Source organism: Protopterus annectens, chromosome 1.part1 (assembly GCF_019279795.1).
Source record: "Protopterus annectens isolate FY-2018-M chromosome 1.part1, PAN1.0, whole genome shotgun sequence".
NCBI classification, from domain to species: Eukaryota; Metazoa; Chordata; order Ceratodontiformes; family Protopteridae; genus Protopterus; species Protopterus annectens.
Window position 1 is genome coordinate 1310383679 of NC_056726.1, and position 14364 is coordinate 1310398042.

Here is a 14364-nt window from a genome sequence, read left to right on the forward strand (position 1 = left end):
AATGCATTTAGAACAGTGGTCATGTACATGGCATCTAAATATGTTGAAAGTTGTGAAGTGACCTATATCTTTGGTCCAGTGATCATGTCCGTACATCAGGGCTTCTGCTAGGCCCTTTCCTGTCCATTATTTAAGTCACAGACATCACAAATGATGTCTGAAGGACTTCAGATTGTGGGCAACCAATGAGTCCAGGTGTGAGATTAGTATAATACAGACAGTATCAACACACAGGTTTATATCACATGATTGAAACGTGATAACACCAAATATGAGAACATTGAACTCATAACTGCAAAAATTTAAAACTCCAAAAGCTGAGAACAGGGAAAAAGATTGCTGTTCCAGCACAAAACACAAAACACACAAACACTACAAACTATGTCTAATGTGGGGGTCTTCGCCCCCACACCCCCCCTACTTAAATATACCAACTCCGAGATCGCACCACAGTGAAGGAAATAGCAAAGCCATGGAAAAGGCCCACCAAAACTTTTCCCTGGGAAAGAATTCAATGTTCCGCGGCTTCACTGTTGTCAGTCTTTGAGGTTTTGAGTTCGATATCATAACAATCAAAGTTTTGCGGCTTCGATGTTATGATATAGACCCTCAACACACACCAAAGATTGTTGCCACAATCATGACAACACATGAAATGAAAGAAAACATGGGGGAATTTTGAATTTTGTTATGTCCTGAAAACAAATGTACAACCCAAGGATAATGTAGACATCACACCCTATAAGCAGAACAAGTGGTATTTGACCTGTGTTTTTGGGTAGATGGTATATTGAACATCCACCAGCATGTGACCACAGTGCTGACAACTGCCTTGTATGTAAAACAACTACTGAGTATGTGAAGACCATCCACATGAATGGCCATAATATCTCCATAGTTCACAACCTTCATCACATTAGTAACTGAATACAATGCACTGCACCCTTCTTCATGTACCTCCATACACATGTTCCAGTGATGTATAACTGAAGTGTACCACCTTTGCCACAGTGAGCTGTCACACATCTTATTGACCATACCAAGGAATTCCTTTTGTTGCATAAACATTACTGTCTAGTGGTGCAGAACCCCAGTCAAGGTGTTAAACCAGATGCATGTGTGATACCTGTTCCGGTAATGCACACAGTACATACATAGCTGTTTGAAAACATTGATGGCATGGGTTACATTTATGATAGTGTGGATTGTGCCATATATATATATATATATATATATATATATATATATATATATATATATATATATACACATACATGTATATATAGATGTATATGTATATATATATATATATATATATATATATATATATATATATATATATATATGTGTGAGTGTATGTATATATATATATATATATATATATTTTTTTTTTATGCCACACACACCAGTCATCTAGCCTGTATTGATCATAATGTCACATCCAGGTTGTGTCACCCATGCACTGGCCCAGCAATCAAGGAGCCTCAATCCTAACCACTAACATCAGTGAGGCACACCCATATTGGGAAGGATAACAAATACACATGCAGTAAAGTACAATTTCCCTTAAGATCACACAGAGATCACAGTTGTTTTTTCCCTTTTTCTCCAGCTCAGCAATAAGACATCTCACTGGCACAGTTATAGGGTCCAGATCTCAGCATAGTGGTCAAGCTAAAACCTCCAGCACCCCCTGTCTAACCAGTCCTTCGTGTCTCAGCCCAAGTAGCTGACACACACACACTTTGAGATATGAGTTACATAGAAATACACGGACACTCCTGGGGAAGGCTGGCACAGGTTCTCCAGCTATGCGCCTTCTGCCCAGACTATACAATAGTACTACTTGCTACCAACCACTAATATCAGCTACTAATAAGGCCCTTATCAAAGGGTGTCCAATTATTACTGTGCAATATTATTATCCAAATGATAAGTGTGATGAACAGCAAGGCTTATTTGGGGTGGCTTGGACATTATCAGTATATACATGCTTAAATTATCTCTACATAAAACATCTACAGTTGAAAGGTTTAAAAATATTTAATAATAAATAATAACACAAGACAATACTTCTTACTACACAGTGCTAGTCAAGAGTTCAGAGATCACAGAGAAATGCTTAAAATAATACAATAGAAAAGTTCTGACATCAATACAGAAAACAACTAGTCTAATCTTCCTATTTCCTAGCTATTTCTAAGAGAGACACTAAAGTCTAAGATCCTACTTACATACAGACACAGGCAGAGTGCTGGTGAGTTGGATGTTCTCAAGACAGAACCAAAAAGCTCTCTCTCTGTCTGTGAGAAAGTCCTTTAAATTGATACTACATCCTGCTGACTCATTTTAGATTACATCATTCTTAACAATTCTCTGGTTTCCCAGGCTAACAGAAACTCTACATTAACATTTCTTAGTAAGCTTGCAGCTGGTCAGGAAACTACAGCAATTAAAGACATTATATATGTAAAATCTAGCAATTAACTCTAGTCTCAAAACAATGAGAAGAATTCCTTCATCCAGACATTTCAGCTCTGAGTTTTGAGATCAAACAATTATACAATGCTTGACTTATCAGCTTTCCTCCAGCAGAGTGCAATGTGATTACATTTTTGCAGTTCAACATCCAATACAGTCTTTTCACATTTAAGAGAACAAGCCTGTGGCTTATATTAATATTTACAAATGACAGAATTATCTAAAAAATTCCATCTAGCTAGGCTAGCAGCCTTTACGAATCTTTACACAGGTATAGCAGTGTCCTTCCTAACATGTCCAGCAGATGTTAAAGTGTCAGGATGGTATGCTTGATTACCCTTATTGATTGCTGACATGTCATAATAGTTGTACAGGTGTGTTTGTGCAGAACCATTTCTGATCACTCAGAATCACATATGTTATTTCAGTGACATGGGATTACCAGTGGTATTATTCTGATATTGTCCATGATTGAGCATGCTTCTTTTACTGTTGTCTGTGAGCCTGTAACTGTGTCCCACTTGTTAGAGAACTCTGCTGAGATTACACTCATATTCAGGCAAATCAATTTGCACAGCTTAACAATATGCACCCTTCCCCAGATGTAGATCACATTGCTGATAGACGTCCTCTGCATTGCTAATGTAAGGCTGTGTATCTCACAAAGACATCTTCTCCATTGTTATGTTACCTTGTGTGGCAGTCACATGATACACATTTTCACTCTGCAGTCCGTATTGCACGGCACTGATATGTAATTGATGTTCCTGCTACAACTATCTTCCATCAACATGCCCTCATCTGCTGTACATTAGGATGTTTCACCTGTCCTCTTGCCCTGTGTTCATTCCTACAGTTCATCTCTTTGTCCCTATTCAATACACACATTTCCCCTGACTGTTTATTTTACATGGCAGTCCATGTACCCTTACAGATCATTTACACAACTTTTGTACAGAATGTCTGGAATGGGATTTCACAATACTCTGCACTGTATACACTGTCCTGTACTGTGTTTGGACCATATGCATGTCTATATGTTAAGCCCCGGTAATCATGTGGCATTTTGTGCAATCCCACTAACCTACTTTGCTCTGAGATAACCAGGTTTGATATCTGTGTTGCTTTACTAGCCATGAAATCATGCTTATTTATGTATAAACATGGTGCACAGCATGAATATGTAATTAGCACAGCTGCTCACCACACAATGTCACGCAAACACATAAACTCCATGTAGGGTTTGTGCAAAGCCTACACAGAATTTATTGAATCCCAGGATATATTTTATTCTATTGAATATTCTTTCTGTTTTAACCTGGTCCTTCATAGTCTCTTTTTTATCAATTTTTGTGCCAGTTAATATATTTTTCCTATAACATTAAGAAGTATAATATAATCAACAGGATGAACGCTCTGTTGTACAAATAAAATAAAAATATAAATGCCAAATAAATAATCACAGTGGAGCGACCAAGGAACATAGAGTCTCTGAATCCTTTAGCATAAAACTGTATATTTATTATAACAAATAAAACAGTGAGCTCTTTTGCTCAGGTTTGATGAAGCTTAAATGCGAAAGCGACCTGAGCAAAAGCGCTCACTGTTTTATTTGTTATAATAAATATACAGTTTTATGCTAAAGGATTCAGAGACTCTGTGTTCCTTGGTCACTCCGTTGTGATTATTTGGCATTTCCTATAACATTGTCTCATCTCTCACAATTACTTCTCTAGCCAACAAATAAACAACACATTAATTACATACATATTTTTGCAAAGCTTTAAAACTATTGCTGTATAAAAACAGCAGTATAAAATTTCTTCTAATATTGTTATTCAAATTTTGTTGGACAGAACAGTTATCGCAAATTAATGATTTTGTTTTGTTGGCAGCTACTGATCTCAGTATTTTACAACACATATTATAATAGTTTCACTTTTCATTTATTTAACATTTACTTCTCAATCTTGCATCCCCCTCACATTGTTATAGTACCCTTACCAAAAGCAACACCAACAAAGTTTACAATTTGAGAACAATTACATTTATCATGTAGCATACAGTATGGGCCATCGTCATTATAATAGTCTACATTTTAACTTTTATCATACAGCATGCAAAATTGGTCCTCCCCATTCAGTTAAATATAAACTTTCATTTTTAAGTAGAATTCTGGCATATAATACTTACACTATTGTATTTATACTAATTAAATACTTATTTTATATGTGGTATTTACAGATTTCATTGATTTTAAGATGCCATTCAGATGTTGGATGCATTTTAAAACCATCAGATCTCTTGCCATATAAACATGTATCCATTTTGTAATTAGTAAACAGAGGTAATCTAGAAAGTTCGAGCCAGGTCTGGTATTCCCCCCTTGAAACAGAGGGTGACAGGACTAACAAGAAACAGTCAAAGGATTAGTCCATATAATTGTGTATAGCCTTTGACCATCACGTGCTTACAGTAGTGAGGAAATCATGCTATGCTGTGCAACATATAAACAAAGGTATGGCATCTAAGCCCAAGGAGGTTCTTGTTCCACTCCAATTGGCATTCGTCAGACCTGTCATTGAGTACAATGCCCTGTTTGGTATATACCTAACTGGGCATATCCAACAAATGAAATGTCCACAGAGGTTCCTCACTAAAAGAATACAGGGCGTAAGTAATATGTCCTATGCAGACCACCTCAAGGCCCTATCCCTGTATTCTATCTCCTATAGGTTGTTGAGGGAGATCTATGCCTGGAATACAAGGCATTGTCAGACCCCACTCTGATGAACTTCATATCCAAAAAACAAACAGTGCCAGAATTACCTGTTCTAAAGACTTAAACCTTGCCTGGGATCTAAATTGGACCAGCTGGAGAGATAGGTATGTATCCCAGAGACTACCCCGTCTATGGAACAGGCTCCCCATCCATGTGAAGCAGAGTTCCTCCCTAATCCAATTCAAGTTCACCTTGGACAATTGGATGGGAAACCAGAAATCCATCCCTGGTTTGGCACCTATCTCTCTGATGCAAACAGGTAACCTGTAAATGTTTAATCTCCCAGGGCCATGCTTACACTTATCAAGGGTATCAGAACTAGTCAGAGATTTGGGATGCGTGGCTAGGCTTAAAAAGGCTCTTGTGGTCATTAGCCTAGTAAATGCCTATGAACCTATGAACCAAACCATGGGCAGCAAAGCAAAAGGAGGTTGAGTTGTAATATATATTAAAGACATACACACCTCCAGGCTGGTCAAACAGTATGATGCACAGGAGACTCCAGGTGCAGTTAACCATTGACAAGACCCCTATGCAAATCATAGCTAGTTACAGGCCCCCAACCTTGACTCAAGATGCCCACTCTACCCATCTAGACCTCTTTGTATCTGGCAAGAGTCAACCCTTTATCCTGATCCTGGGCGACTTTAACTTTCCAACCATAGACTGGAAGGATTACTCATACCAAACCACAAATGCCCAGAGATTCCTTGATTTCATCAATGCAAATGCCTTGGACCAGCTGGTTGACCCCCCCCCACCACAGGTGATAATATCTTGGACTTGGTATTAACCAACATGAGTAACCGCTGCAGCATCCCTACAGGGTCATCCTCCCTGGTAAGATCTAACCACAAAGTGGTCACTTTTGAAGTCACCATCTCCCTGGACTCCCCAGCTAGGATCAAACAAAAAAATTCTCCAAAGCTGATTACAACCTCCTGAGGGAAGATATAAATAGCTTCACAGCCCCCTCCCCCTCCATAGGAAGTGGCAGTGGCACATATGTCCAAACCTACACCAAATCCCTATGATCCCTCATAAAATCATCCAAGGCTAGCTTCGAAAGAAAAATTGCCAAGGACTCCAAAGATAACCACAAAGCGTTCTTTAGCTATGTCAAGAACCTAAGTGGAAACTCAGATCTGCTCTGACTTAGTACAGAATGGCACAAAATACACTGAGCCGACTGATATTGCCAACATTCTGGCAGACAGGTTTAGTTCAAATTTCACCCCCCTCTCACCCCCTAAAGGGCTCATAACCATACCAGAAGAATGTAATGCCCCGGCATTCACTGACACACAGGTTAAAACAGCCCTATCAAAAGCCAAAAATACATCTTCAGTGGGACCAGACGGTGTCCCAGGCTGTGTCTTACACGGGCTCCAAAATTAACTAACCCCTCACCTAAACACACTGTTGAAACTCAGCCTCTGTACAGGCTACGTACCCATAGAGTGGTGCACAGCAACAGTTATCCCGCTCCACAAAGGTGGAGCCACAATGGACCCTGGGAACTATCGCCCTATAAGCCTGACTAGCATGGTCTGCAAGGCTATAAAGCACATTATCATGGAATTCATCAACAGAGACATTGGGAACCTTCAAACATTGGACCCTACCCAGTTTGGCTTTGTTAAGGCAGATCATACCTCCTAAACCTGGTGGACATCTTTGAGACAGTTACCAAGGCTTTAGATGAGGGAAAGGAGGTCCACACAGCCGACCTAGACCTTGCAAAGGCTTTTGACACCATTCCCCATTCTGGTATTATAGACAAGCTCACCAGCCTAAACATAAACCCCTATGTCACAAGATGGGTTGCCAATTGGCTCACGGATAGAACCCACACAGTGAGAGTTGCAGGCTCTAGGTCTGACTCTAAACCAGTTACAAGTGGCGTCCCCCAGGGTTCAGCCCTAGGTCCCCTCCTGTTCGGTATATACTTCTCAGAGGTACAGGCAAGCACAGGAAGACTATGGCTGATGAAGTTCGCCAACAACTGCAAACTGGGGGCCATAATTGACTCTCCAGCTGATACAGACATCCTCCAGAAGGGTCTCACTGAGACAAATAGCTGGTGTCAAAATCATGGCCTCAAGCTAAATGCCAAAAGTGTGTAGTCATCCCCTTTGGAAAAAACAAAGTACCCGTGAACTACCACATACATGGTAGTTCCCTAAATACAGAAAATGTCATAAGGGATCTGGGGACCCAAGTAGGCAGTAATCTCTCCTTTGATAATCATATTGCCAAGGTGGTTAGAAAATCCTTATATGTGGCCCACCTAATCACAAAAGGGTTCTCATCTAGAACAAAAGAGGTTATTGTACCCCTCTACTCATCACTCATCAGACCCATCATAGAGTACAACTCCCCATTTGGGATGTACCTTACAAGACACCTGCAACTGCTGGAAAGACCACAGAAGTACCTCACCAAGAGGATTACTGGCTTCAAACATATGCCCTATGCAGCCCAACTGAAGAAACTCCAGCTGTACTTGGTTGCATACCGCTTACTCAGAGGTGATCTCTGCCTGACATACAAGGCCATGTCCAACCCAGAATTGATGGACATGCTCCACCTAAAAAAAAAAAAAATCCGCAAGAGCCACACACTCTAGGCATCTAAACCTCACCACAATGATAAATAGGACGTGCTGGAGGGAGAGATTCCTGTCCCAGAAACTCCCCATGTTTTGGAACAGGATTTCAATCTACATTAGACAGAGCCCCTCACTAACACTCTTCAAGAGAAACCTTGACGAGTGGATGGAAAACAAAAAATTTAGCCCAGGGATCACTGCAGTGGCTCTCTTGGACAGAGGCACAGGGAACTAATGGCTCTGCTGGACTGAGGCACAGGGAACTAATCTAAGGGGGTGGCGAAAGCCAACACATTCTGGCTAGGCTGCCCTTGGGCAGCTAGCCTAGTACTTACCTATGAGCCTACGAACCTATAAGTACTATACGAGCATTTATATAGCTGCATGGAATCAGAAATACCAGGCAAGACAAAATCATCTTCCTCAAGGAAGAGCAAACCTGTCTGTTGGACATCTGCAATAAATAAACTCTATAATAAAAGGAAAAAATTGCTGTCCAGGACCAAGGAGAAGCAGGTGCTTAATTGGAAGCAATCTGTCCTTAGTCTGAACAAGCAAATAAGAGCACTAATGAAATCCTCAAAAGCAAACTTCAAGTCCAAACTGGCCACATCTACTAAAGACAATCATAAGGCCTTTTTCACATATGTCTGCAGTCTCAAAGGAAGCACTCAGATCTGCTCAAAACTGGTGATCAAGCACACCACATACACAGATACTGCAGATATAGCCAACCTGCTGGCAGACCGGTACAGTGAAAATTTCACCCCTCTCTCGCCCCATCAGTACATCAGGACATCCCCAGCACCTGACCCCTCACCTTATCTCGAGGGAGCAAGTCATCACTGCTCTCTCAAAGACAAAAAAAATTCAGCCTCCATGGGACCCAATAACATCTCAGGCTGCATCCTACATAAATTCAGGAACTTGCAGCACCATTAGGCACCCTATTCAACCAAAGCTTTGTGGACAGCCACTGTCATCCCTTTGCACAAAGGTGTAGCATCCACAAATCCAGGAAATTATAGACCTATCAGCCTAACTAGCCTGATCTGCAAGGCCATGGAACAGAATATCATGGACCTCATTAACAAACACTTGATTCAACACAGTTTGGTTTCATCAAGGGGGGGGGGGGGTCATGCCTGTTAAATTTGGTCGACTTCTTTGAAACAGTCAGGAAAGCCATGGATAAGGGGAAGACAGTGCACACCGCTTACCTTGACCTGGCCAAAGCCTTCGATAGTATTCCTCACATGGGTATAATAGAGAAACTCTGTCAACTAGGCATCAATCTGCATGTTACCAGATGGGTAGCAAACTGGCTCACTGATAGAACCCACCTAGTCAAAATAGGGGAAGCCACCTCCAGCAGTTGACCCATAATGAGCTGCATACTCCAGGGGTTGGTCCTGGGGCCTCTGTTGTTTGAGATATACTTTTCTGAGGTGCAGGCCAAAACAAGTGGCCTATGGATGACCAAGTTTGCAGATAACGTATTTATTTTATTTTACATTTGTTAACCGGGGGTGTCTGACTGGGCCGAAAAGGCCCTTTTTCAGCAGAGGCCTGAGGAGAAAAGCTCCACATAGAAAAATTACAGATACATTTAGACATGATCAGTATACACACAAATTACAAAAGACATGTTTTTACAGTGGTATGCAGCACATCAACAGTTACAGTGGAGAGAACAAACAAAAAAATATTTAAAAATAAAAGTACTTAATAGATTTGTGGTATACAGCTGAAATTTGGAACATAGATAGAATGCATACATAGTACACAGGTACAGTACATACATTGTAGATTAGCCAGTGTTTGTGAGAATAGTTTTCAATCTTAATCAAGTTTAACTGCAAGCTGGGTGCTGTCATCAATTCCTCCAGTGATGTGGGCATCCTCCAAGAGGGTCTCACCCAAGCAAATGACTGGTGCCAGAAACATGGCTTCAAACTGAATGCAAAAAATTGTCTCATCATCCCCTTTGGGGACAGTGATGTCCCCAGAAATTATCACATTAATAACAAGGTCCTAAGCACGCAATCAGTCATGAGGGACTTAGGCACCCAGCTTGATAGCAAACTGACTTTTGACGACCATATTGCCTCCGTTGTAAGGAAGGCTTTCTACATGGCCCACTTCATTAGTAAGTGTATCTTATCCAGGGACAAGGTGGTTATAACATCCCTGTATTCTTCCCTTATAAGACCCATTATTGAGTACAATACCCCTTTTGGCATGTACACCACAAAGCACATGCAACAGCTGGAGAGACCACAGAGGTTCCTCACCAGGAGAATCCAGGGCATCAAACATCTGCCCTACACAGATAGGCTAAACACCCTGTCCCCTCTACTCAGTGTCCTGCAGACTCCTTAGAGGTGACCTCTGTCTGGATACAAAGCAATCTCAGAAACCGCCTTGATGGAACTGCTGCATATCCACAAGTCATGCTCCACTCGAGTAATCCACATGCACAACCTCAGCCTGGTCTGTGACATCAGTAGGACATGTTGGCAGGACAGATTTGTGTCCCAGAGACTCCCCCTTCCGTGGAATAAACTCCCTCTCCACATCAAGCAGAGTACCTCATTAACCCTTTTTAATCACAACTTGGATAACTGGATGGGGAGCAGATAATACACCCCTAGGATTCCCCCTGTTTTCCTGCTGGACAGGAGCATTGAGTGCTGACTTGTTGGAACATGGGCTAAATTCTTGGCCTAGGCTTGTAAGAGTCTCAGAGCTAATAGCCTAGTAACTTCCTATGATATTTTGCATATGATATAAATAGGACCCTTTGGAGAGACAGGTATGTATCCCAGAGACTACCCCTTCTCTGGAACAGGCTTCCCATCCATGTGAAGCAGAGTTCCTCCCTAACCCAATTCAAGTGTTACTTGGACAACTGGATGGGGACAGGAAATTCATCCCTGCTTTGACACCTATGCCTGTAATGGATACATTCAGCCTGTAAATGGTTCTTATCCCAGGCCCCTGCTAGTAAATGTTTAATCTCCCAAGCCCTTGCTTACACTTATCAAGGATACCAGATCTTGTCAGAGATTTGGGATTCATGGCTAGGCTTAAAAGGGCCCTTGTGGTCATTAGCCTAGTAAACACCTATGAACCTATAAGATCACTTTAGCTAGCAGATCTAGGAAACTGTCTTTCTCTGATGCCCTCCCAGTGGAAAGAATAAAGACACCTTGTTGAAGTTACAAATGGTTTATTCAGTTAAGTAGATGGAGGGATGAGTGCTCTTGTTCTAATACATTACATTCAGCAGGTTGGTTATTTAAAGCCAGTTACAGACAATGATGGGAGGGTCCAGGGGAGCTGATTGGTGGAAAATCTGGGAGACGGAAAAACAAGGAGCCAATCCCAAAACTTAGAGGTTAGTCCCTTACTTGAGTATTCCTGAAAGACCTGTGAGTGATTACCAGCTAAGCAGCCTGTGGAACATCATTCTTAGCTAAAAGGGTTATATTTTTATTTTTATTGTTAAGAAACAAAAAATCACAACACACCATGAGCTACCACTACAGAACTATGTTTAAGAAAACACTTCCACCTGAGCTTCATTAGGACAATCTAACAGAGTCATTTATAGAATGGTTTACAGTTTGTCATTGGAAATGCCTGCTTTTATGAGGCTGTAGATGGACTTTATTAGTCTGTTTGTATCACACGTAATATGAGAGGCTGTTTCTGCCTTTGTGGGGGATCTTATTCCTTGAAGCAAATTATGAAAGCTTTATTGCAAAACTTTTTAATGTTTTGACCCACCCTTATCAACGCTTATATCACATGTATCCTGGTATATTGTTTTTTTTTTGTTTTTTTTTTTGCGGATTCTGCAATGTTTTTCAAACTATTTCATCTTCTTTGTTTTATCCATCATTTTTGTTTGGAAGACAGGAAAGTTTTTTTGCAAGAAATCTCTCTCTTTAAGTTTCCATTGATGGCTTTTCTCCATCTGTTCACTAGCTGGTTATGTCATCACCTTCTCCTGCCTCCGACTATTGTTTTAGGTTCATAGGTTCATAGGTAGGTACTAGGCTATCGGCCCAAGGGCCTATGTAAGCCTAGCCAACAAGGTTCCCCGCCACCCAAGAAAGTTATTTTCCTGTGCCACTGGCGAAGCAGAGACACAGAAGTGATCCTCGGGGTGTATTTCCTATTTCCCATCCACTCATCAAGATTTTTCTTGAAGAGTGCTAATGAAGAACTTTGCTTGACATAGATGGGTAGCCTGTTCCAGAGTATGGGAAGTCTCTGGGATAGGAATCTATTCCTCCAGCATGTCCTGTTTATTGTGGTGACAAGGTTTAGGTCCCTAGAGCATGTAGCTTGGAGGGATTAGGATTTCTTTAGGTGTAGCATGTCCAACAGCTCTGGGTTTGACATAGCTTTATATGTTAGGCAGAGATCACCTCTGAGTAGGCGATATGCTACGGAGTAAAGCTGGAGTTTTTTGAGGCGGTCAGTGTAGGGCATTTGTTTGAGTCCAGTAATCCTCTTTGTGAGGTACTTCTGTGGCCTTTCCAGCTGCTGCAGATGTCTTGTGAGGTACATTCCAAAAGGGGCATTGTACTCTATAGTGGGTCTAATAAGTGTCAAGTAGAGGGGAATGATGACCTCTTTTTTCCTGGATGAGAACCCTTTTATGATGAGGTGTGCCACGTAGAAGGACTTCCTGACTATTGTGGCGATGTGACTATCAAAGGAGAGACTACTGTCCACCTGGGTCCCAAGGTCTCATCACGCATTCGGTGTTAAGTAGATTGCTGCCTATGTGGTAGTTCATGGGTACAGAGTTTTTACCAAAGGGAATGGCACTGCACTTTTTGGCATTGAGCTTGAGGCCATGGCTCTGACACCAGGCATCTGTCTCAGAGAGGCCCTTCTGTAGGATATTCACATCATTTGGGGACTTGACTATGGCTCCTAGTTTGCAGTCATCTGCAAACTTCGTTAGCCAGAGGCCTTCTGTGTTAGCCTGTACTTCAGAGAAGTAGATACCAAACAGGAGCAGTCCCAGGACGGAACCCTGTGGTACTCTACTTGTCACTGGTTTGAGGTCTCTTTGCTAGTTCATTTTGTACCTGCCAATGGTCAGTGTAGACTTTTAGTTCAAATGGATAGAGGACTTGAAGTAGTGTGTAATCTCTTCCCACATATCCTTAGCTGCCATAACATAATTCTTTTTAAACCATACTCTTAAATACCTCATTTTCCCTAGGTGTGCGTGTGGTGTGCCTTCTGCTGTGGAAGGCCGGGCGCCGGGCTGGCACCATAACACCATAAAACTCTTCAATGCACAAGGTGTATGGTGATCCGGTGATCCTGCTGACCCCCCTAACAAAAGAAAGAAAAAGAAGAAGAAGAAGAAGACTCTTAAATACCTCATTTTATCATGTCCCCATAAATATCAATATTGCTGAACCAGTTCATGTGTGGGTACATAGTTTACAGCTATAGCCTTTGTTTTATCTTCATTAGTTTTATATGCGGAAAAGACTTGAAATTGACTCAGAATGTTTCACAACAGTGAGATGTCCTTTGCTGGTTTTATCAGGTACAAAATAATATCATCTGCAAATGAAGTGAACATTTCTTGGTTATCATAGAAATTATATCCTTGAATTGAGTCCCTTATTTTTGAAGCCTTGAAAATGTTGATCATAAACCTCACTGGAAAATGCAGGAGGTAAACTACGTTGTTACTGATCATCATCTAATTGTTTGGATTATTTGCATCAGCAATGGCTGAGTGATAAGGAATCAAATGTGAATATCTTATTGCGAACAATACAATTGTGTGCCTTGCTTAATTTGGATGACTTAACTATTTTGGCCTGGGTTCATTGAGTTATCATTCTGTGGAACATGAATTTAACAACCTAGGTTTTATGAATTCAGAATTATAAGGCTCATTTGGAGTGTAACTTGGTGTTTTTACTTCCTTTGATTGATTTCACATATGGACTAGTATTTTGGTGTTGTGTCATTTGCAATTTGATATCTGCAGCTCAGTTCCAGTTGACCTTGACTGTTGTACTTCATCCATTTTTATATAAAGTTCTTAGGTTTAAGCACTAGGGTAATAGCAGATGCATCTAAGTGCTATTGCCATTTGTGGTTAATATGGTTAATTCATAGGCTCATAGCTAAATATTAGGCTAGTTGCCCTTGTGTGACATTTTAGGCCAGGCCAGTTTTACTTTCAAAGGTGAATATCAAATCCTGCACCTTGTGCATGTGAGGTAAACACCTTAACCATTATACCAAACCCCAACTCTTGACCAGTGAGACTGAAGCATTCTGACTAGACATTCTGAACACCTGCTAGATGTTCATCATTAGATCACTGTTACAAGAGCCTAAGCTATATGGGACATCCTAGGTCCATAGGTATTTACTAGGCTATTGATCTGAAAGGATTTTAAGAAGCTTAACCTTGCATTCCCATGGTAATTATTGG